Source organism: Caloenas nicobarica, chromosome 3, assembly GCF_036013445.1.
Source record: "Caloenas nicobarica isolate bCalNic1 chromosome 3, bCalNic1.hap1, whole genome shotgun sequence".
NCBI classification, from domain to species: domain Eukaryota; kingdom Metazoa; phylum Chordata; class Aves; order Columbiformes; family Columbidae; genus Caloenas; species Caloenas nicobarica.
In genome coordinates, this window is record NC_088247.1 from 98,643,549 (window position 1) to 98,665,963 (window position 22,415).

Below are 22,415 nucleotides of genomic sequence, written 5' to 3' on the forward strand. Positions count from 1 at the left end.
AAAAAAATACTTGGGATGACAGTATTAGGTAGCACTGTGAAAAACAACTAAATATAGCAGTAGATCATGGTGGGTGTGAATGGAAAACAAAGGAGTCAGGAGCCGAGCTCCTGCTGCTGTTACGTCACTATAACACCCATAATTATGTTATTATGTACACTGCCCACTTCAACTATATCTGGACACCATTTACCATGATAAAAATCTGATTAATAACATGACATATAATCTTGGTTTCTTTGATGAGCATTAACTTCTGTCTTGTATATTCTTTTTCAAACAGACAGGATATTTGTTTTGCCTCCCTTCTACAGGGAGTTTGGAAGAGTGAACATACAGAAAAAATTTAAAAGGGCGATTTGAAATCTCATTGCTGGACTCATTTTATCTCAGTGTAAAAACATGTTAAACCACTTGTAAAGCACGGCTGTGCATAAATCCTCCTTCTCACAAACACCTAACTTCTATAAATACCATAACCTCAATATAGAATTCATCTAGACTTAGGGCACACTTAGCTATACAGCCTTCTTATCCAGAGCACCATGGCTCTCAAACTTAAAATGCCCCCATGTGAGGAACCTGGGGGCAGGCTGGGGGAGTTTGGGTGAGGGGTGCTCGGTTGGGCTGGGTGCAGCATGGACCCCAGGGGCTCTGTGCTGGAGGAGACAGGGCAGGATGACGGTGCTGGCGGTGGGGCGGTCGTCACTGCTTCCCAGCATCGGGCACCCTCTTTCGGCACCTCGGGTGTTTCTTCCAGCAGCCCCATCACACCCTTTTTTGGCATTTGTGCCCAAAAAAGCAGTGCTAGAAATTTCTACAAATACACTAAATTTTGGACAAAGTGAAGGATTTTAAAGGCCCTGAGGTGCCTTTTTTTTTTTTTTTTTAATATCTAGAAAGCGAGAGGGGAAAAAACAGAACTGGCAAAAAAGAAAAAGAATGGAAAACAATGTCCTCCAAGATGAAAGCTTTTCTTTTTTCCTTTAGATAAATGAATATTGAAAAAACCACATATCTTATTAGGTCTTCAGCCCCTGAGGTTATCCTAGCTGATTTGTTTCACAATTCACCAGGAAAAACCCTCAAGATATTTCTAAGATAACTGTTAAATGTCCGACTTTCATCTACAATAGAGGAAATCTGTATTGCCAACAGCTTGTTCTCAGAATTCCACCTTAAAACAGTTTTAGTACCACCAGACCAGAAGGGTTTGATGCCAAAGAGCTGTTCTGTCCTATTGAAAGCAGAGAATGGCTTCCTCTGCAATATGTACAAAGAGCAAGGAAATTTACTCAATTAATGTGAAACACAAAATGGCATCTGCCATCTGGAGATGCACACAAAAGCCATGGGCAGTCAAACACTTCTTAAGACTTTGGCATGTAAAATTAACATATTTTAAGACTTAAAGGGACATGTGAACTCCTAGTGAGTGAGGATTTCATTTTTCCCACAGCAAGTGAAATACACAATAGAATATTTCCAACGTAATACCCCAGAAACAACAGCGCTAACCACCTACAAAAATTTGCCTGTGACATCAAGATTCCCATTTATACACTGTTGGATGGGCATTGAGGGGTTATTTATTTAAATATGTACATTTAAACAACGGACAGAAATACGCTTTCACTAAACTTTACAACTGTACCGAAGTGTGCTGTCTTACTGAGACTGGTGTAAAAGTCATGTTATTTCTTCTTGTGTGTGATGCTGTGCAACCACTCTGTATTTATTTTTCATTGCAAAAACAGAGTGATGCTGACTGGTCAAGTTTAGTGCAGCTGCAAAGTGTACAGAAAGGGTTCCCTTTACCTTAAGCATTTTTAAGAACTCTTTTCTTGAATAAAATTAAGGAAGTTCAGCTCCAGTATCTGTTCCCTTTTGTGTATTAAAAAAAAGCATACTGCTTAAAAAAAACCCATGACATATGGTATCTAAGTGGTCACCGCCATAAATTATTCAGCCTCTGCTCACTCCACAAATATAAATCTAACAAAATGCAAAACCTGAGGCTTCACCACCAAACTCATGGTCACGTATCCCTGGCAGTGTCCTTGGCACACGTGGCCACACAGAGGTGGTCACCACATCCAAAATTTTAACCCAGATGCCCACTGTGATATACAAATCTACCTGCTCCTTCCCCTACCTGCATCCCCCATTTTGACACTCCCCAGGATCACCTGAGCTGAGCCCCCCATGTCTTAGGACAGTGCCCTTCCACCCTGCCCACTGGGTGACAACACAGCTCTGGCTTCACAAACCCTGTCCGTGCATCGTGCTGGAGAAAGAGTGACAAAAGCAGAGGAGAGAGGGGAAACTATATCCGTTCCTGCTTGAGACAGAGTGTGTGGTTCAGCAGCATCCCCTGCGCAATGTGTAGCTCAGGCAATGTAACTACTCCTACATTTATACAGTCCTAAAATTACACTCGGCCCTTTGAAGGCAACCACGAGGCTGATGTGGCCCCTGGTGAAAATGAGTTTGACACCCCTGCATGTATTTTTTTAAAAGTACCAAAGTGAACATTTCAGAGTACATGAGAAAGTTGCTTCATGGAGGAATTCAGAGCCAAGGACACCAAACCTGCATGTAGTTACTCAGGGGAATTATGATAACGTAGCCGGTACAACACAAGGAGACTGTACACATCGCATTTATGCAGATGTGTAGGAAAAGGGTGGCAATAAGCTTACTAGAGCTGGAGTATTAATGAAGGAGTGTTAGGTGAAAAAACTTCTTAAACAGTTACCCCGTCACTCACTCTGCAAGTATTACTATATTGACAAAGATTTGTTTCTTAAAGATTTGTTTTACTGATTAGTTTTTCAGTTAAAGCACTCTTAAAGGTAACCCGGTAAAAACTCATATGAAGCAGAAGATGCAAAAGACATCATTCCAGTATCAGCATTCACATGGCCTATACATTTCGTGGTATATTTTATAGAAAAAAAAAAGCGCATCAAACTGTACACTCAGCCAGAAAAAGAAGAGCTGAAAATGCACTAAAGCATAATTTAAGTTTTATTTACCAGTTTGTTGATTTGTGCTTGCATTTGTGAGTGTGGGAGAGGAGAAACAGAGACAGAGACACAGAGAGAGAAGGAAGAAAATGACTCATGCCTGACAGTGTTACCACGTAAATGATCATAGTTGCGGGCTTCCCTGTGGGAATTTGTAATACCACAGCAAAAATCTAGCTAGCCTGCAATTACGGTGCCGGCAGCGAGTCCCTCCAGCACGAGCCATCATGTCTGGCTACAGCTGGTGGAAGGGCTCTGGCTGTGTCCCCCCCAGGAGCATCTAGGGCTTTGGGGACCAGGTGGCTGGTGTAGGGCAAAGCTGCTGGGACAGCCCCACATCTCCGGGCAGGCAGAGCTCTCCCGAAAACTGCTTCCCACAGAGTGAGGTGAAAGAGAACGTGGAGAGACTAGGGCTGGTGTCCAGAGCTATCAGCCCGAAACCTTTCAAAATCACTGAAAAATAAATACATTTTGAATGCTGTTTAGGAGGCTTTCACGCACAGGTCCTCTCTTAGCATCTGTGTGTACATTTGGTGTGTGATGCCCAGCCCGGTTCTCCTATGGCAGAATCCCGCCTTGCAAAAGAAACCCTCACCACCACTGACGTGAAGGACTCTGCATTAAAAATAAAAACATGGTCCTCAGCAAAAAAAAGAGAAGGGTTCCCGGGTGAGGAGCCTGAGCCCATGCCAGTGACAGACTTGAAGTGCAACATGACAGAGATGCTGCTGCAACCGGACAGCTGAGGGATGAGCTGGGGTTTCCAGGCATGTCACAGGGATGACATCCCATGGCTCCGGGGGCCAGGGCTGCCGAACCTGCTGCCGGCCAATCCTTGGAGTGTCACTTACATGAGCTCCAAAGTAATCTTCTGGCCCACCCTTCAGGAAAAAGATAAGATGTCATGATCATCTAATAGGAAGTGACAAGAAGAGATAAAATGGATGAGGAGGGAGGGAAGGTTTGGGATTCAAAAGGCATTATTCTTTCCTCTAATGCCAACCCTGCTAACTATAGGGCTGAGTCAATTAGTGGGCTATTTGAGCACTTTCATCCATTTTTGCACATAGCATTAATTTTTCTGCAGATACATATAACACAATTAACCTGTAGCTTCTTAAACAATCATACATGGCAGTCCCTTGAATCTGGTGGGGAAAACATTACACTTTTACAGCAAAAAAAAATGATTTAATTAGGAAAAAAGATTGCGAAGAGTCTTTGTTCATCTACTCTTCCAGCCATTGCCTTCTGTCTGGTAAGGGAACCGATTACCAAGACATCTGACCATCTTCCACAAGAACAAAAAAAAAAAAAAAAAAAAAAGAAAAGAAAAGAAAAAAAAGAAAAAAAGAAAAGAAAAAAAAGAAGGTATCGAGTTTCTGGCTTTCCTCCCTCTTCAGGGTAGAAAATCCTATCTAGCAGACTTAGTTTACCTGCAATTAAGAAATCTGCTTCACTCCCTAACAAAATGTTACTGCGTCACTTGACTAAGTCCCATTTGGCACAAAGCGAGAGGTTCGGGCTGGAAAATCCTTGTGAAGTTTCTCCCCATGTGCTGCTCCAGTGGCACCGGGGGGGCTGCGTCCTGCCCCCTGCAACCACCCCGCTGCACTCGCACAAAGTCCCCCGCAAACTTCAACAGAAAACTAATCAGAAGTGCCAGGCTTTTAAGATCCCAGCCCTGCCAGGATGCTAATCAGGTCGGTGGGGGAAGAAGCGTCTCCCGTGGGTACAAAACCTGGGACAAGGGGTTGCGATCTCCGTGCGGCAGCTGTACGAATGACAAGTAACAGCAGCGAACTGCTGCCTTCGGTGGAGAGCCGAGTGCGTACCACGGACACAAAAAGGCTCCCTTTACGCTGCAAAGAATTCAGAGCTTAAATCAAGCCACAATATGTTTTGAAGCTTTTGCCAAAAATTACAAAAACCTGTAGTCGGTGTAACTAAGCATTTGATAACAAGTGTGGTTTTCTTCTGCTCGACATATTTTCCTGGTGTATTTGTTTGTAAAGGTAGAGATAAGTATAGTAACACAATCTGTTCTTTAATATCATAGGCAAAGAAAAATCACTAGTCACTAGCTACAACAGTTTACAATCTTTGTGAGACAGCTGCAAGCATACATTTATTTTTTTATTCCAAATATCTCAAGTGGAGCTTGATCCTGAAAACCCTTCTTCCCTCCAATGATGCTTGTCTGCAATAACAATACTAATGAAAAGCAACTGCTAATGTAAGCAAAGAAGTTGAGGCTCAGATTCCCTATGCAATGCTTGTAATGGTTATTTTCACTAAAGATAAGAAAGCAGACTTGTATGTGCAATATCACTGAAACAAGCCATTCTGCCCCCATCTACAATTTTGACAGTTATCTATGGAAAATGCGGACTTAAAAAACTCTTAAGAATAATTATTAGAAATCATAGCCAAAACAACATACATCAGCCTTGATTAGTTACATGAAAAGCAGCCTTAAATTGATAGTTTAAAAACAGGAAAATTAGTGGTATGATTAAGTATGAATGGCTAATAAAAAGAATTTTGCTAAAACAGATTAAGGTTCAGAAGAAGGTCACAAAAGGAACTGATTGAGGAAAACTGTCATTTTTGCTGGGACTCAGTAGCTGTTTTAGCAGCACTGTTTCCTCTGAATCACAGTCTTGTAATGAAAAATTACACTGCTGGGGTTAATAAAGACTTGGCACATTTGTTTACCCCAAAATTTCAATTAAAACATTGTGTTCAAAAAAAAAAAGCTAATTCCTTGTGTGCAAGTAGATGGAAAAGGATGTAAGTAAGCTAAGTAACATCTAGTAAAATATAAGGTGAATTTACGCTGTAGTTCCAGTTCTCATGTTTGCTGTAAATTCACTCCAGGGAAAAAAATCTGCAAGTGACCCAAAGCCCGCTTTGTCCTGGTTCTTTCAAACTAAATAGCCAGGCAGAGAAGTGCTCTGCTAACGGGGTCTGAGATTTGCCCTTCTGCCAGCTTTGCCCCTTCCTGGCTGCAGATAACCTCCAGGAGGGTACGTTTCTGCCCCTCTTTCTGTCCCGACAGGTCATGAGCCGAGCAAAGGCCTTGGGTCTATAGGTATGGTCTGAAATCCAGCGTTCCCAAGGGAAAGATTTACAGGGACACTTTTCCCTGGCCAAGCCCATCCTCCCGCACGCAGGCACCAGTGGTCCTCTGCTGCAAACAGGATAGCGCTAGTGCCTAGAAGCTATGGGCACAGCTGACCTCAGGAATTTCAGACCAGAAGCAATCTTGTGCATGTAGTTCCCCTCTAAGGATGACTCTATTTTCCTATTATCCCACTTTCAGGGAGCTGGGGTGATTTCCAAAGAGGCCAAAGAGTTGATGTGTGAGTGTTACCGTTGCCTCACATTTTCATCTTGTCCCAATGGTGCATAAGTGAAAGAGGGAAGGACCACAAGTGTTCAGGTCGTTATCTCCCGTTCCCAGCCCCATTGGACCTTGGTGCTGCAGAGCTGTGTGGTGGCATCACACCCAGCTGCTCTCCAGAGCAGTTTTGTTCAGAATGTGCAATGCTAGACATGTGTGGGGCCAGGCTCACTGTCCAGTAATGAGGATTTTAGCATCAGTGAAACTGTTGAGCAATCATATAATTTGGGGGTTGGAAGGGACGTTCAAAGCTCATCTAGTCCAGCCTCCCTGCCATGAGCAGGGACACCTTCAACTAGATCAGGTTGCTCAGAGCCCCGTCCAGCCTGGCCTTGAATGTCTCCAGGGATGGGGCAGCTACCACCTCTCTGGGCAACCCGGGCCAGTGTTTCACCACCCTTGTTGTAAAAAATTTCTTCCTCATGTCTGGCCTGAACTTCCTGTCTTTTAGTTTAAAACCATTACTGCTTGTCCTATCGCAACAGACCCTGCTAAAAAGTCAGTCCCCAATATCCCCTGCTTTGTGGATACAAGGCTCCTGTGAAATAAATCATCACATCTACAAGTCGAAGGCTACAAAGGGTTGGGATTTTTCCCTTTCTTTTCCCCCCTCCTGGACTGGTACTTTGCACAAGGGGGAGCTGGCACATCTGGTGATGGGAGATACTGCCGCCCTCCTGAGCGCTGGGTTGCTGCTCAGTGGCATAAGCTACAGTTGTCGCTATTCCTATCGCCAGGCCTGATCGGGGTCAGCAAGCCAACGGGAGAGCCATTGTATAACTCAGCAATAAAAAGACAGTCCTTGTCCCAGAACACACTCGGGCTGGTTTTCTGACAAGCTGTAACAGGTTCTGCAGTGGCACCTTTTCTGTTGCTAAATAAAGAACTTCTGTCTTGCGGAGCCTAAACCCATTGCTGAAACACTGAAAGGAAAACGAATTAATAGGACAAAGGGGCTGTGTGCGGGTTTTTTTTAACATTTGTTTGTTTTGATCTTAGTTGCAAGCAATTCACATGGAGCGAAGTGCACTGACACTCAGAAGGAAATAAGTATTCCATTTCAGAAAGGATGACTGCTTCAGACCAAGCCAAATGCAAAAAGTCAGAACCATCCAGATAAGATTACTAGGCCAGAAATCACATTTTTGTTAGTACATGAAGCACGTGTCATTTGACAATGAGTATCTGAAGCATGGAGTGATATAACCCTCCAGGAGAGAAGTCAATACTTCAATCAATATCTCTGGTAAGGAAAATATCTTACTCGTTGATATACATTGGATTTTTTTCCTTATGAATCTCTCACTAGGTAAACAGCATATTTCTGTTGTAAAAGCAACTAAACAGTATTGCCAAACAGGTCTAATCATTCCTAGAATTCAATAGCACGATGCTCTGAAATTATTAACGTTGCTATAAATGCCATTTGGCCATTATGTCAAGGATATATTTCCTTTCCAGAAAAAGGCACCCACATTATTTTGGCACTGATGCTGCTGAGTGTGAGCCCAGTAACTTGAGCGGGAGCTTAGGGCATGCCAGGATTACTTTTTTACATTATGTAGGCATCTAATGATTCAGCTACTCAAGGCTAAAATCCGTAAGAGCTGTTTGTTAGTGCCTTCACGTTAATTGCTGCAACACCCTCCATGTGAAGCTGGACTGCATTTCAGAAAGGCTCAGGGATTGCCAAGGCTGGGCAAGGGCGGGCGGCAGAGCAGGTCCCGGTGCCACGCACCATCACCGGAGCCGAGGCCCTCCTGCGCCCTTCGCCCTCAGCCAGGGATGTATTTTGCATTAAAGAGCCATTATAGATTGGCAAAGTGTACAATCCTGGAAGCAGAGCACTGCCCCCTCTCAGTTTATTCTTTTAAGCACCTTTCACGAAGTCAAGCTCACTCTTCCTCTTCTCCTTTCGACCCTCTGATAGTTTGGTTCCTTTCTGCGACGGGAGTAAGGATGATCCCATCCCACAGCCTGGTGGGCAGGGCACTTTTTAGAGAGAAGAGAGCCAGGACTACGTGTGGCTTTGGGACGAGGAAAGTGTTAAACGCAAACTTCCCACCTCTAGGAGAGACACCATAACTTTTGGCTACCCTACGAAAGATGGGAACTGACACCACCATGAGGACATCTTGCAAAGAAAGCAGTGCTGAGCACGGCTGTGCTGGAGCCCGTGGGCATGAGCAAAGCCTCTGTGCTGGCTCCTGAACCATTCCTAGGTACCCCTGGAGGCAGCTGCTCCCTGAGGGGTGGCTCTGGCAAGCACAGAAACTGTGGCACCCCGGGAGTGTGTCCCCTGAGCTGGGTGAGCTACCATGGCAGTTTTGTCTATAGACACCTCAAGTTAGCCTATGCTCTGCTTTAGGCTCCTAAAGCCACTGGCTTATTCAGGACCTTACAAAACATCCAGGCACCTGTGTCATATTAAAATTAATAGTATAGCACTCATAACTGTTTTGAGATGTTATTAGATGCCTCTTTGCCCCTGAAAAAATTGTCCCTCAGTGCTCTGCAGGACTGAGTCTGTAGAGGTGACAGATCACACGCACACTTCAGATAATGGGAATGACATTTTATTAGAAAAGATGGGTTCTTAAAATTGTTGCTCTATAATATAAAAATAAATTAATTCAGCACACACACTAAAGTAATCAAAAGTGTTTTCCCCAGGTTATAATCCCCCTAAAGAAATATCTTCTCCTTTCTTAAAAACACCAACCAACCAAAAGACTGTAAGTCTATAAAATTAAACTGCATGTCCTGTTCAATACCAGCTTTGATTTTTCAGCAGGGTAGGGTACAGTTGTAAACTATCAAATACGCTTCCTTTTCTCTTGCTTTATGATTTCAAACTTCTTAAGACTTTTAATGCAAGTACTAGGACAGGGCATCCCAAAGTATTTTTTAATGTGCTTTTAACCCTCCACATGGAGGTTGCTGAAACAGTTCAGATCTTTGAACGCTGGTAGGGTGGTGCTGGCTAAGAGCTGTCCCTCTCTGGCAGCTATTCTGATATGATTAATAGAAAGAAATCTGCGTCGGGATTAGTTTTTGTACAAGACAAGAGTGTGCATTCCCAAAAAAGAACAGCCTGGAGAGCTTCCCATATTTTGTTTTTAAACTCTTGTCCAGCATCGCTTCAGCCCACATTGAAGGTAAGGCATGCTTTGGTCAAAAGAGACGGAAAACTGTTCAGCGAGGTAAGCAGCGATTGATTTAACCGAAGCCATACTGAGCATAAACCCCTATCAGAGGAATGGATCAGAGTTGAAGCTGAAATCAGCTTCCAACTCACAGCCTTTCGTGTAATACAGTGTGAATCAGAACCTGCATTTGCCAGAGTTTTGCTTTTGACTTCTAAACAGACTCAGCAATTACACCTCCTGGAGGTGCAACTGCGTGTGACACCGAGAGAATTCGATGCCAACGGAGAGCAAAGGCTTTTCTGAGTTGCGAGAGACGGATTCCTCCTCAGCAGGGTTGATGTGACAAATAATCACCACTTCCAGAGTCTGCGGTTTGCTGGGAATTAATGTACCAAGGGAATTCCCATCCCGGCAGTGTCGATCCAGCAGCGTGCACAAACATGGGGCCAGAGCGCCAGCTGATGTGCACTGGGATGGCTCTGCTGGATCTGGCTGACATCCGACATTCACTTGCGATTTCTGAATGGAGAATTAAGAGGAAGAGTGGGATGACATACCCACAGGCGTTGCTAGTTCAGAGAGGGATGAAAGGGAGCTGGCAAGTTGTCTGCTACCAAAGAAACACCAATGCTACCTCTATCGCCACAGAAGGATTCTTCCAGGAATCTGGGAGAGAAGCATAAACACGGAGCTTTGCAATGTTTCTGGAAATGCATCTGACCTGAGGAGCCCTGGTGAAGCCAGACACCCAGGGCCACATAAGGCTGGAAGAGACAAGAGGTGACAGCCCGGTGGCAGCTGCTTGGATGAGAATTTCCTCGTGGGATAAAGCAAGTGGAAATGTTTTCCGTTTCAACCTTCCCACCACCCCAGTGGAAAGGGCAGGCTGGGGAAGAGCGAGGCCCTGTGTGAGACAGAAACACATCACTGCAGCTTACAGTGGCGGCAGACGATACAACTCCATCCATCCCCATGGGTATAAAGGGTTTTATGGGGCTCCACTCAATTTCTGTAAATTCAAATCTATGGCCTCCTTAACATCAAGGTGCTCCTTCAAAGCTGACATCCAGGTAATCCTAACGAATCAGTGATAGCTCTCTTCTTTAGCAAACTCCATCCTGCGTAGTTTAGCTTGGAAGGCACAAATGGTTAATCTTAAAAGCAATCTGGCAGAAATAGGGTTTGGGAACCAATTCGCCAAATTTACACAGTGGTGTTTAAACTGAGCAGGACATTAGCTGATACTCAGTGGGCAAACTTAATGGCCAACGTCACTCTATCAGCCTTTTCCCATGAAAAACCTGCACCCTAGGTGCTACCAAGTGCTAATTTGTTAAGAAAGCCTTAATTGAGTGACAGTTAATTATTGACAGATTTGAACTACTTTATCTCTCAATCAAAACCTGGCTGTGGCCCAGGCAGCAAGCAATTTACAGCCACAAAGGTAAATCTGGCCACGTGCAAGCTTTTTATGCTGAAGCCTGATGGTTTTCCCTCCCCCATCCCAAGTTTCTGCTAAAATTTCTCTCTGAAGGAGCCGATGATCCCCTAGTGATCACCAACCCACATCAAGGTGGTTACCCTGCTTAACCCCACTTGGCACAGAGTGGGAATTACCAAGGGGACATCCATCTGGAGCTGCCTGAGATAAGAGGTGTCCAGTGTTAATAAACAGGCTTCCTCTACACCTCAGCAGGGCCTTCCTTTTCTAAACAGTCTTCCTTTAATGTTGTAAAATGTTTTTTTCCATTTACTCAATGATCATGATTTTGCTGGTGGGGGAGGGCCAAGGGAAAGAGAGAAGGGTGGGAAGAGATGAGAGCAGAGGAGAGGAGACTCAGCATGCTTCCAAAGAATCCAGGCACCTGCTTTTGACATGAAATTACTAATGCTAAAAGTTCTCCCAGCTTGGCTATTTTCCTTGCCTTCTGTGCACAAGCAATATGTGAAGTAAGAAAGAGAGAAAGAGAAGAAAAAATGAGGAAGGAAGAGAAAGAAACAAAAAGAAAAAATATCAGAAGAAAGCAAGAAAGAAAGGAGATGGAAGGAAAAATTAATATATTAGCAGGAGTAGTAGTAACCACAGCAGTATCACAGTCGTTCACTGCAATATGTCCAAACAGTCATAAATGTTTTATGCATCCTAAAATGCCATGTACAAGGGCTACGGCATCCTACTGAGGTTAATGAATGAATGAGGTGCCCTTGAAGGTTAATTTGCACAAACAAAAGGTCAAGGGACATCTTCAAAACAAAATATTGATTAAAGCAAGTTAAATGTTTTGACTTGAAGGAGACACGAAGGATTAAAAAGCAAAATAAAGCAGTATGGATAAGAAAGGAACAGGAAAGAAAAAACACCACCCCCAGACACAAAGGAAATGGTAGAAAACATATCTGAATCAGCTAGTCATCTGCTAACAAGCTGTAAAGATTTCCAATGACAAGTTGTCACATTAGTTTAGTGAAACTGAAGCAGCACTTATCCCTTTTCCTGTGCTTAATCTCTCAGCGAGCTGCACAGAAACATGCTACCACGTTTAATAGGATTAGTTTAGTTCACTTTCTCCTCTCTGGAGGTTGTGAGGTTTTTTCTTCATGGTGTTTGGTTGTGTTTTTTTTTTTTAATTTTTCTTTTTAACAATTCTATTTCCGTCAATACCAGGTTCTTGAATTAAATTGCACTCCGCTGAACCACCTAGGTTGCATTCACTCTCCAGGTTAAAGGCATTTTCTTCCAAAGGTTTCCTTTTTGAAAGAAGGAGTCAGAGCAAAGGGAAGCGAGGAAAGGCTCTAAATTCAGCAGTTACACAAATCAAGCACCCAGTTCTCGTCTTTCCCATGCATACACACTGATGATGCTTTACTGATATCAGTAGGGTTATTTTTAATTCATATCAGCATATGATATACGAGAAAAAGAAAAGAGAGGAAAGGAAAGGAAAGGAAAGGAAAGGAAAGGAAAGGAAAGGAAAGGAAAGGAAAGGAAAGGAAAGGAAAGGAAAGGAAAGGAAAGGAAAGGAAAGGAAAGGAAAGGAAAGGAAAGGAAAGGAAAAGAAAAGAAAGGAAAGGAAAGGAAAAGAAAAGAAAAGAAAAGAAAAGAAAAGAAAAGAAAAGAAAAGAAAAGAAAAGAAAAGAAAAGAAAAGAAGAGGAGAAGAAAAGAAAAGAGAAGAAAATAAAAGAAAGGAGAAAACCTGCTATATATTTCCAGCCCTGTTCTCTCATTTAGTTGGAACAGACACAGCAAGAAAAATGATCAAAGAAAAGGCAGTTTCAACAATATACCCCTGTCACGTTCAATTTTGTTGCCAGACTCCAAGGGGACAGAGGAATCATGCATGGTCATGAGCACACTGCAAAAGTTTTCCTAAGTTTCTTGCATTCTGGTTTTATTTTTCCCCTTAAAGAAAGAAATATAAGCACAGAAAGCTGTTAGCTTGCAGCAAACCTTTTCTCTGCAGAGGCACCAAAATTTGGTGGAGGATCTATTTCTAATGAGACAAACCCTGCAGCTGATCACAGACCTGACAACCCTATTGTGGTATTTTGACCTGAAGTTTGTGACACCCACCAAGCATTAGGAGAACCCACAGACCAGAGTGTGCCCAGGCTTTGAATGTGAACTTTGTGGACACAGATTACTTTTTGTTGGGATCCAAAACATCCATAACTCAGAAATTAAACAGTCTGACTACCTTGCAATGTATTAATGGCCAAGAAAAGGACCTGGTGACTAGCTCATCATTAGTTGCTAGGATCTTTTTAGAGGAATTTAAAGACAGACTGGAATCTGTGACAGTTCATTCACCAAAACCACACTCGGTCAGGAGTCTGGGGGCAGCAAGGGACAGAAACAGCCATGCCACCCACCCACAGCCGCAAGAGGCTGCCCCACCACTGCCCAAGCCACCAAGCCCTGGAGAAGGAACGAGGGATGATTTTGCTCACTACAAATCCTGAACATGAACACGGGGGTCTCCTGGACCCCTTCTGAGGGATTGAATTCTGGAGGAAGAAGAGCTTTTCCTCGACCTCTAAAATTTGGGTGGTGGGTGGGGAATTACTCTTGCTGCTGAGGTTTGAAGCATCAACTCGCATTCCTTAAGAGGCTGCCTGTCCTTCAGGGTAGAGAGGGGTCTGGAGCACACAGTGCCTGAGACGGAGGGTGACTGGAAAGAATGCATTTCATTCCAGTTGGGCTTACTGGTGTGGCAGGTGGCAGGGCTGGTGTGGTTAGATTTGAGAAAGCTGCAAGTCACAGGGCTGGAGGAAGATAACCTGCAAGCAGGTACACAACGAGGCAGTGAGGTGGCATGGTAGGTGGAAGCCTGTGCCCATGGTACCCATGGCTGGGGCCAGGCTGGCTGCCTCTGCTCTATCGTGTGACCTTGGGGACATCGCTTCACTCCCAGTGCCTCAGTTTCTCGTTTGGGTAAATCAACAGTGGTTGAAGTTCAGTTGAGCCCCGGTAGTGCCAAACTCAGTGTCAGAGGCAGCTGTTTATTTATTTATTAGCGTTTGCAGGATTCTGCTTCACCTCTACATGTATCCCGCTGTCCTTTAAAAGAAAAAAAAAAAAACACAACAGGAAAGAATTCAAGCGAATCATTCACCCGCCAAATTTAGCCTATCTCCCCCTGCGTCCAGACACACTTCTGCACCCTTGTTCCGCAGCCCCTGCAGCACTTATAGCTACAACGGGAAGGCTGAACGTGTCACCCTGGCCAGCCCAGCCCCGCAGAACAAGCCGGGAACGAGCCCTCCCGCCGAGGCCGGGCCGCAGCGCCTGTGCGCGCCTCTCCGCGCCCGCGCAGCGCGGGCCGCCGCTCGCCATCCGCCCTTGGCCCCACGCTCCCCGGCGGCGGAGGGCCCGGCGGCCCTAATTCTGAACGTGTCACGTTAAAACAACTCACGACGAAGCCGCCCCGGCGGGCAGAGGGAGGGCACGCTGGGTACCTTTTCGGGGCTGCCCGGTGCTCGGGCTGGGGGACGAAAGCGGTAGCAGCGGAGCGCGCCGGGACGTTGTCCGTTGCACCGGGGATTTGCGGTCACCCACGGCACTGAGGTCGTCGGACGCGGGCACGGCACGGCTTGCGAGGGCGCCGGGCCGTGCGGGGCTGCCCGGCCCGGCGAGGAGCGGGGCTCTCCCACCGCCGCGGGGACCGGAGAGGTCAGCGGTGAGAGCAGCCCCTGGCCCCTAGCCCTGCGCTAAGCCGGCCGCGCCGGGCCGGGGTTACCGCCTGGCGCCGTGCGAGCCCCGACGTGCCGGTGCTGCGTCCCCCGGGGAGGCCGGAATCGGCTTCGCCTCTCTCACCGGTGCGGTGCTCTAGGGCGGGTGTTACGGGCTGTATTTCCCCGTGATCCGCTGGCCGGGGCAGCGGCAGGGAGATTTTTTTTTCTAACTCGGGAGCAGCCTCCCAGCCTCAGGTCCAGCAGCGAGACGGGGCCGTTTCGGCCGGTCCCGCGCGGTATCTTCGTGATCCGCGGTGGCTGGTTTATCACATCACTCACCCCACTTCCCGCCTTAGTGACCCCGCTCCCCGACGCGGCGGGCATCGGGAAGAAGAGCCGTGCGGGGACCCACGCATTTCACCCCGCGGGCGGGGCAGGACCCGGGGGGCGTGTTTGCTGCCTGTGCCGGCTCCCAAACTTCGGCCGCTGACGGTGGCCCTCGCAGTGCGCCCCGCCAAAGAGCTTCCGCGCCCGGCCAGGGCCGCGGGAGGCGGCGGGGCTGTCCGCATCCACGCGTGGGGCTGGCCGCCCCGTCTCCCCTCTAGTGAGGCAGAGCCTTAAAGTGAAAGCGAGGGGAAGCGGAGCGGCTCCCCGCGCCTACAGCAGCAGGGCGGGCAGGGGGCAAGGCGCGGCCCGGCCCCTCGCCGCTGGCACGGAATTGCGGTTCAAGTTTTGCCAGTGCCCCCCCGCCCCAGCCCTGCCCCGTCTGGGCTCTCCCGTCCGCTCGGGGCTCCCTCTCCCGCCGGCCCGGGCGCCCCGCATGGCAGCCTCGATGGGCGGGCGCGGACGGGCCCGGCGAGACAGCGACGTCCTTACCTGCCGCCGAGCGCCCTGCAGCGCTGCGCTGCCGTCTGTCCCTCCGCAGGACGATATTCCCTTTCCTCCCTTTATTCTCCTGCCGCCTGCGAGCCTAAGGCAGTTTTCCTACGGGAAGGCTGCCCGCAGCAGCCGGGCGACCCTCGGCGGCAACCGGGGCGGGGGTACCGGGCGCTCCTTGCCCCGCGCCGCGGAAGCCCGCGCTCACGGCGGGACAAAGCGCGCCCGGCAGGCTTCGGTGCAGATTGCAGCCCGGACTTGCTGCAAAGATAATGTTTGGTTTTGTTTTGTTTGTTTTTTTTTTTCCCTCCAAAAAAAGAAATTTCCCCCAGCTTTCCCGTCTGAGCCGGCCGAGAGCGGGCTGTGCTGAGGTGGGGATGGGTTTAAGTTGACCGAAAGTTTGGGAGAGCTGCTGACGGGCCGGGGTCGCCCGCTGCAACAGTCGGGTTTCGGCACTGCCGTTAGTTCCATTCCGCAACCTGATGCTCGTTTTCGTGTTTATTTTCCGCCTCGCAGGTGAAACGCGTACCGCGCGGCTCCCGCTTACAGTCCCGCCACGCGTGTCAGAGCCGCTGCCCCTGCGCGCCGGGCCGGGAGGTGGGCGGCCGCGGCCCTGTTTCTCTTAAAAGTTTGTGACCCGCGTGGGGGCAGCGCCCGCGAGCGGGGTTTGGCTTCCCCGGCCCGGTGCTTAACACGTGAAAGACGCGCACTCCGGGGTAGCGCACTCCGCGCCACGGCACTCCTCTGCGGAAGCCTTCCCGCGCGGAGAACTTTCCCGAGTGGAAAACTTTCCCGCGTGGGGCACCGCGGTGTATCCCCTGCCCCCACGGGGATGACTTTCCTAAAGTTTCTCTTCCTTCCCCACGCGGGGCGGCTTTTGTCCGCCTCTCGCCCGTGCTCAGCGGAGGGGAGGGGGGAGGGGGGAGGCCGCCCCGTCGGGCCGCATCTGCCGGCGCTCTCGCCCAGTGTCCGTCCGCCCATCCGAACCCCCTCGCCCCCCATGCAGGTGCGCGGCTGCCGCCACCTTCCCGCGGGGCGGGGCGGTCCGTCCCCCCACCCCCCGCTCTCCCCTCTCCCCTCTCCCCGCTCCTGCCAAGTTCTCCCCGTCCCCCCCGTCCGTCCCAAGGAGCCTCCCGATTGGGCGCCGGGCCGGGCTCACGTCACTCCGAGCGTGACGTCTAGTCTTCCTGTTTCCTTCAGCTGTGTCTTAAAGTAAATCTTGTGGCGGTGCGGAGCGCTCGGCTCGGCGCGGCCAGCCCTGCCCCAGCCCAGCCCTGCCCCGCCGCCACGCGCCGCTCCGCGCCACTCCGCCCCCGCGCCCGCTCCGCGGCCCCGCTGCCCGCCCGCCCTCTCCCTTTCGCCCCGTTATTTATCCATATTCATCAGCGGCGGGGCTCGCCGGCTGCGCGCGCGTGTCCGCGCGGGTGGGTGCGCGGGTGCCGTGTGCATGTGCGTGTGCGTGGCCGCCTTCCTCTCGTCCCACCGGCAAAAAAAAAAAAAAGAGAGGCTCAGTCTCGTCGCCGTCGCACGGAGTAAGTACCCGCTCCCCTCTCCGCGCCCCCTCCGTCCCTCACGGCTTTTTCGGGTCTTTTTTTTTTTTTTTTTTTTTTTTTAATAATCGCACTTGCTTGGGCTGCTTTAAATGGTCGAGGCGGGGAGGGGGCGGGTGGAATGAAATTCCCAGCAAAATACTGATCGCCGTTATCAAACCTGTGCTTCTTTTTCCAGGGGGCAAAATTGCAATGACTTTATTAGCTGAGTAGTTGTAATTCCCCCGTAGATAAGGCGGTAAAGGATTTGTAAGCGCCGAGCCCGACGGAGCGCTCACCGGAGCCTGCCCAGGGCTGGAGAGTAAGTGACCTGCTCGCTGTTAGGTGATCCTCCCCCCTTCCCTTCCCCTTCGCTCGCTCTCGGCCACCTTCTGTGGACGGGTCTTTCTTTTATCCCGGTGGGTTGCAGGGCAGTTTTGCGGGGAACGGAAAATGCAGTGAGTATTTGGCTTCTTTTTGTTGTTCCCAGCTTCCTCCTCCCCCCGTCCCTGCCGAAGTTCCCCATCCCCTGCTTTAAACTCCTGCTCCGGTCCTCTGAGCCTCCTCTTTGTCTTGTTTATTATCGCTGCCTTTCTTTTTGTCTCTTCCAATTTGCTTGTCATTTGCATGTCGCTAGTTCTCCTTTTTAACCCGAATCGGGAAGGGCAGGGACTTTTTATTCCTATTCTTCTTACCCTTACAATTACTTTTTCATTTCCAAGAGTGGGACGAGCTGCGAATTGTGGAAATGTATAGAAAATAGGATTTGAGTGGTAGGTAGCGAGCACATGAGAAGAGATCAAATGCAAGTCGCGGGATAAGAGCCTTGATCTGGGAAAAGATTAGGATTATTGGTACTTTCTGTTTGTTTGGTTGTTGTTTGTTTTTTTCTTCGGGGAGGGGATTTATTTTTTTCTTAGCCTTTGATGGAGATCTTTCTTGGCTTTTTTAATTTTCTGTTTATCGGCTGAGTGACCGGGAGCACTTTGCCATGTGTTTAAACGGAGTTAAAGCGCAGGAGGGAACGGTGCTGGGGGGCGTGGGGGCTGTGCGGAGGGGGCGCGCAGGGCTGTGTTTGGGGTGAGCGGCCCGGGATGAAGGGAGCGCACCGAAAATGTGGAGCCCGGCAGGAGCGGGCGGCCCGGCGGGCACGGCTCCCCTGCACCGGGCACTCCGCGGGGGCGGAGCGGGGCCGCCCTGGGTTCCGCGGGGCTTTGAGGAGGGGAAGAAAGTTGCGCGTATCCCCCGCGGTCGCTTTGCAGCGGGGCGGAGGCTGACGGGGCAGGTGCGCGGAGCGCGGGCAGGTGCGCAGCGGGCGGGGTGCGGGGGGGTCCCGGCCGCCGCTTCCCGGTGCCGCTGGGACGGGTGTCGGGGTCAGCCGTGGGGAGCAAGTCGGTAAAGAAGTGTCTGCGGGCCGTTTGTCCTCCGAAAGGCGCGTCCGAGGTGGGATGGAGGTCTCAGGAGGGGTCAGTGTCACGTACGTGTGCCCCGTCTTCGGAAATAACAGATACGGAGGATATTAACTTAATATCCTTGCCAAAGTAGGGGATGTCAATCACGGCTGGCAGGGGAAACGGCTGCAGACTAGAGGTGCCCTTGAATGTCGGGCAGAAGTTGCCCCGACGAGGATTTGGAAACCCGTTAGTTTCCCACAGGTCCCGAGCGCTCCCAGGGCACGCCGTGGTGTTCCTGGCTGCGCAGCAAGTGTCACCCCAAAAGCCTCATCCGGGTCTGGGGACAGGCAGGGGACACGTGGAGGTGCATCCGTGCACCCATGGCCATGGCTAGGTGACAGAAATGTCCGGGGCTGTCTAACCCAGGGCAGAGAAACACGGCCACGTCACCGCGAGGTGTAAAAGCTCAGATTATTTGTCACTTCCATCGTCTGTAGAGGTTTGGCAGTACGCAGGATGAATTATACGGAGACGGTTTCCTCGCCTGTAGATTTGCATGTGGCACATACCCTTTATGTCGTCTTCTCTCAGTTCTTCTGTGAGTTGCCATCAATCATGTAAAGTTTACGACCACTGCAGCTCGTTTTTGCATTTATTTTATCTGCTTTTTGTCCAGAGCTTACCTTTAACAGCAATATCGCATACTGTGAAATGTTTCTTAATACTCAAGGGTAGACAGAGTATCAACATTTCATGAGTTGATATGTGATAAAAAGTACAATGTATACACTTTTTGCTAACAGCTCCCTATTAAATTATTCTGTGAAGTATCTTACATTCGCTGAATGGCGCTGTCAGTTTATACAGTTAACGTTCCTGCCAGTTGAACTTCGAGGCCTCTCAGTTTATATGACTTGTCTTTTTTATGATCGCTTGATAAATTAAGATAGTCATAAGAATGGACACATTTTGAAATTGGAGTTTAATTTGATTCAGGGCAGAACTGTAAATACTGCAATTTGTAGTCTCTAGATCATGATTTATTCTGTCTCAAAGTGCAGCCTAGCTGCTAGATGAACTAATTCAAGAATTGTGATTTAATGACATCGTGTAGCATGGAAAAATATCTTGGAAAACTTGGGCTGAGTTCGTAGTAGGAATCTTGCGAGCGTTTCAGTATTGTCTCTGCGCAGAGACCGTGTGAGTTATTTTCTTCACGATCAGTGAAATAACAAGGACCAAACTGGCTTGAGAGGAAGAAAATGCTTTCATTTTTTTACCTTGAGCAGCTCGATTTCTTTTTCTCATTCAAAGAATCTATTTCCTCAAGCAGTGCTGATCACAGATACGTGAAAGAGGGCCCTGCATCTCCCCAAAATAAAGGTTTGAACTAATGAGATGCCGAATCCCTCCTGTTAAGGAGCTCTGTCAGTTCTCCCTGTAGTCGATGGGCACTGAGGATATTTGGCATTCATGGGTATTGCTGGATACCTTGCTGGATTGGGCCCTGGGTATCACTGAGTTCATAAAATGAGGGTGTTTTTTTTCTTTAAGGCTAAAGAGCAGGTAGCATAATTTTGAAGTAAATCAGGCTCTAATTATTAGTTCTTCTTATGGAGAAATCCTGATGAAGTAGTTGTTACTGCACGAATAGTTGCTCGTCATTTCTGCCTTGTTTCGAATTCTTTGATTAGACGTCTCAGCGAAGGGAGTTAGATAACCCCTTCTCCCAAGAAAACTTGTGTCAGAGCCGTACAAAAAGGTAGTACTTTCTCATTAGCGGCTGACGTGATTTTAGCGCTGAACAGATCTATCGTGAATAGATGTCATCTGTTCTTCGGATTTTAGCTGCGGTTTTGTGCGTGAAATGCTGTTGACTGGGATAATTTCTGTCCTGCACTTCCTGGCTGATTCTGGCAAAGCTGTACCCCATGTAAGGCTTTAGAGTGAAAGATCTAAATATTTCTATTAGCAGAAGTGTGTTAAATTTCGTGTGTGGTATTGACATAACGGGCTGACATAAAGCAGGCAGATGCTGGACCAAAGAAAGTAATGAGCTTGTGAAAAGATAGGAACAATTTTAGCTCTATAAACTGATATCTCCTTGAATTCAGCCATGAATATTTGTCAGGTTTAGCAGTTTGCTGCTGTGTATTTAATGGCTGTTTAGGTTAGGCTAGTGTCCTTCAGAGTGGCTGAGGAGGGTGAATTTGAATTTACATCTCCTTTGCTTCTCATAGGTGTATGAATTCATCTAGAAGAAAATGATCAGCATCTTTGTAGATCAAGATGAGTTAACAAAATTTATCATGTGAATTGATTTATTTGTAATGAGTGCGGTTAAATACCTGACATCATATTCCTTTCTGAAGACCATTCTAGCCAAAGGTTTGGTAACAGTAACTCTTTGATACCTAGAATAATTAATCTGTTTCCAGTTAAAATGTCAACGCATATCAGATGGATAAGAAGTAAACCCATGTCTGTAGCTGCTGTGCTGTTAAGAGGTTATTCATAGCTACATTTTAATCATATCTCCTTAAACAAAACTTTCAAAAGTAAATTTGTAAATGAAATACTGTAAGCTATGTTCATGGATGGACTTAGAAAGTGCTGAGGCTCTTGCTACGTTTTTGAATTACAGAGGCATGGAAAATGTTCGGTTTCTGAGAAAGCCGCATCATGCGAGTTGAGGCTTGAGATGTGGAGGGTGGATTTAACATGAACTCCACTTGGCATGCAAGGAGTATTGAAAGTGACGTGTAAGGCAAATTTAACCTTCACAAATTTTAAACTCTCTAACTCGGAAAGAAATGGTGCTTCTGAAGATTTCTACATAGATCTTGACAACCTAAGCTATCTTTCTAGCTATGTATTTCTGGATAGCTGTACAGAGACAGTAGATGTACGAAGTATAGTTTTGAGAAAATGTGCAGCCAGACAAGTACGGGTACTACGTAAAGGCCACAAACTTCTTAATTATTTTTTCCACCCCAAGAGTTCCTTATTTATGCAGTTCTAATCTAATCAGTCTCGAAGTCTACCTGTTGTGGCTGGGATTTCACATCCCACGGTATGTGCCATTCCACTTCCCTTGAGGTCTAAATAGGTTTTGGTCCTCTGAGGCTGAAATATGAACTGGCTGTTCCATACCCGTTCTGTTTTATCAGGCTAAAGTAGAACTATTTCTCATATTTAAGCCGAAAGGCACGTAAGCCTTAAAGCTGGCAGTCTGTGGGCTCGGGATAACACCAGGGCAAATGGGAGATGTTGCTTAATACCCAGGTTAAGTGTATGATAACTCTGATGCTTTCAGCTTCCAGCGAGGGAAGGAGGGGGCACCGCTCCGGAGCACCTCCTGCCGCATGTTTGCGATGGCAGGAATGGGCTGGCGAGCAGCTGCTGGTACGGGGGCTCGGGGAAAGGAAAGTGGACACTGGGGAGGAAGGATGCGTGGCAATGACCTTCCAACCTGGCGCAGGACAGCCTATTTCCTGAGCTGCTGACTCAAGGGTACAGCAAGCCCTCCCCATGCGTGTCCTTGGTTGGGATTGGGCAAGAGAGAGGGAAAACAGTGGTCAGGCACCTCGAATTTGCTGGGAAACATGCAAAACTTGAAACCCGACATGGGGTTTTTGGTGCGAGCCTGGATCTCAATCAAGCATAGCTTGACTACAGAAAAGGAAGGAAAAGCATGAAGGTTTTCAGTGTTGGTGGTTTGTGTGGGTTTTTAAAATTTATTTATTTATTTATTTGCCCTATTGGCAAGTATTACCTTTACACAGAATGCCTTTAGAATATCTTACGTGCGGTAAGCAAGAGTTCTTTGGTTCTCTTGCGATTAGTTTATATCACTTTC

The 22,415-nt window shown here is 47.9% G+C and overlaps 1 protein-coding gene and 2 long non-coding RNA genes across 8 annotated transcripts in view; 1 reads left to right on the top strand and 2 right to left on the bottom strand.

The window, feature by feature from the left end:
* LOC135987667 (uncharacterized) overlaps positions 1–15,995 on the bottom strand; it is a 28,200-nt gene extending 12,205 nt beyond the window's left edge. For both annotated transcript variants that reach the window (XR_010606038.1, XR_010606039.1), the window contains exon 1: positions 15,634–15,995. This is a non-coding gene — a long non-coding RNA (uncharacterized LOC135987667). The remainder of the gene's footprint in view (positions 1–15,633) is intronic.
* Positions 10,369–14,663, bottom strand: LOC135987668 (uncharacterized). The gene is made up of 3 exons (XR_010606040.1): positions 14,542–14,663; positions 13,790–14,143; positions 10,369–10,488 (listed from the first exon to the last, which is right to left on the bottom strand). It is a non-coding gene; the product is annotated as an uncharacterized LOC135987668 (long non-coding RNA).
* A 993-nt stretch (positions 15,996–16,988) lies between the features above and the next one.
* Positions 16,989–22,415, top strand: part of PROX1 (prospero homeobox 1) — a 49,540-nt gene continuing 44,113 nt past the window's right edge. For 2 of the 5 annotated variants that reach the window (XM_065631802.1, XM_065631806.1), the window contains exons 1-2: positions 16,989–17,165; positions 17,362–17,484. The gene's annotated coding sequence lies outside the window, so the exon portion shown is untranslated. Of the gene's footprint in view, positions 17,166–17,361; positions 17,485–17,530; positions 17,582–22,415 lie in introns of those variants that run through there. The other 3 variants (XM_065631803.1, XM_065631804.1, XM_065631805.1) reach the window with 3 other exon arrangements.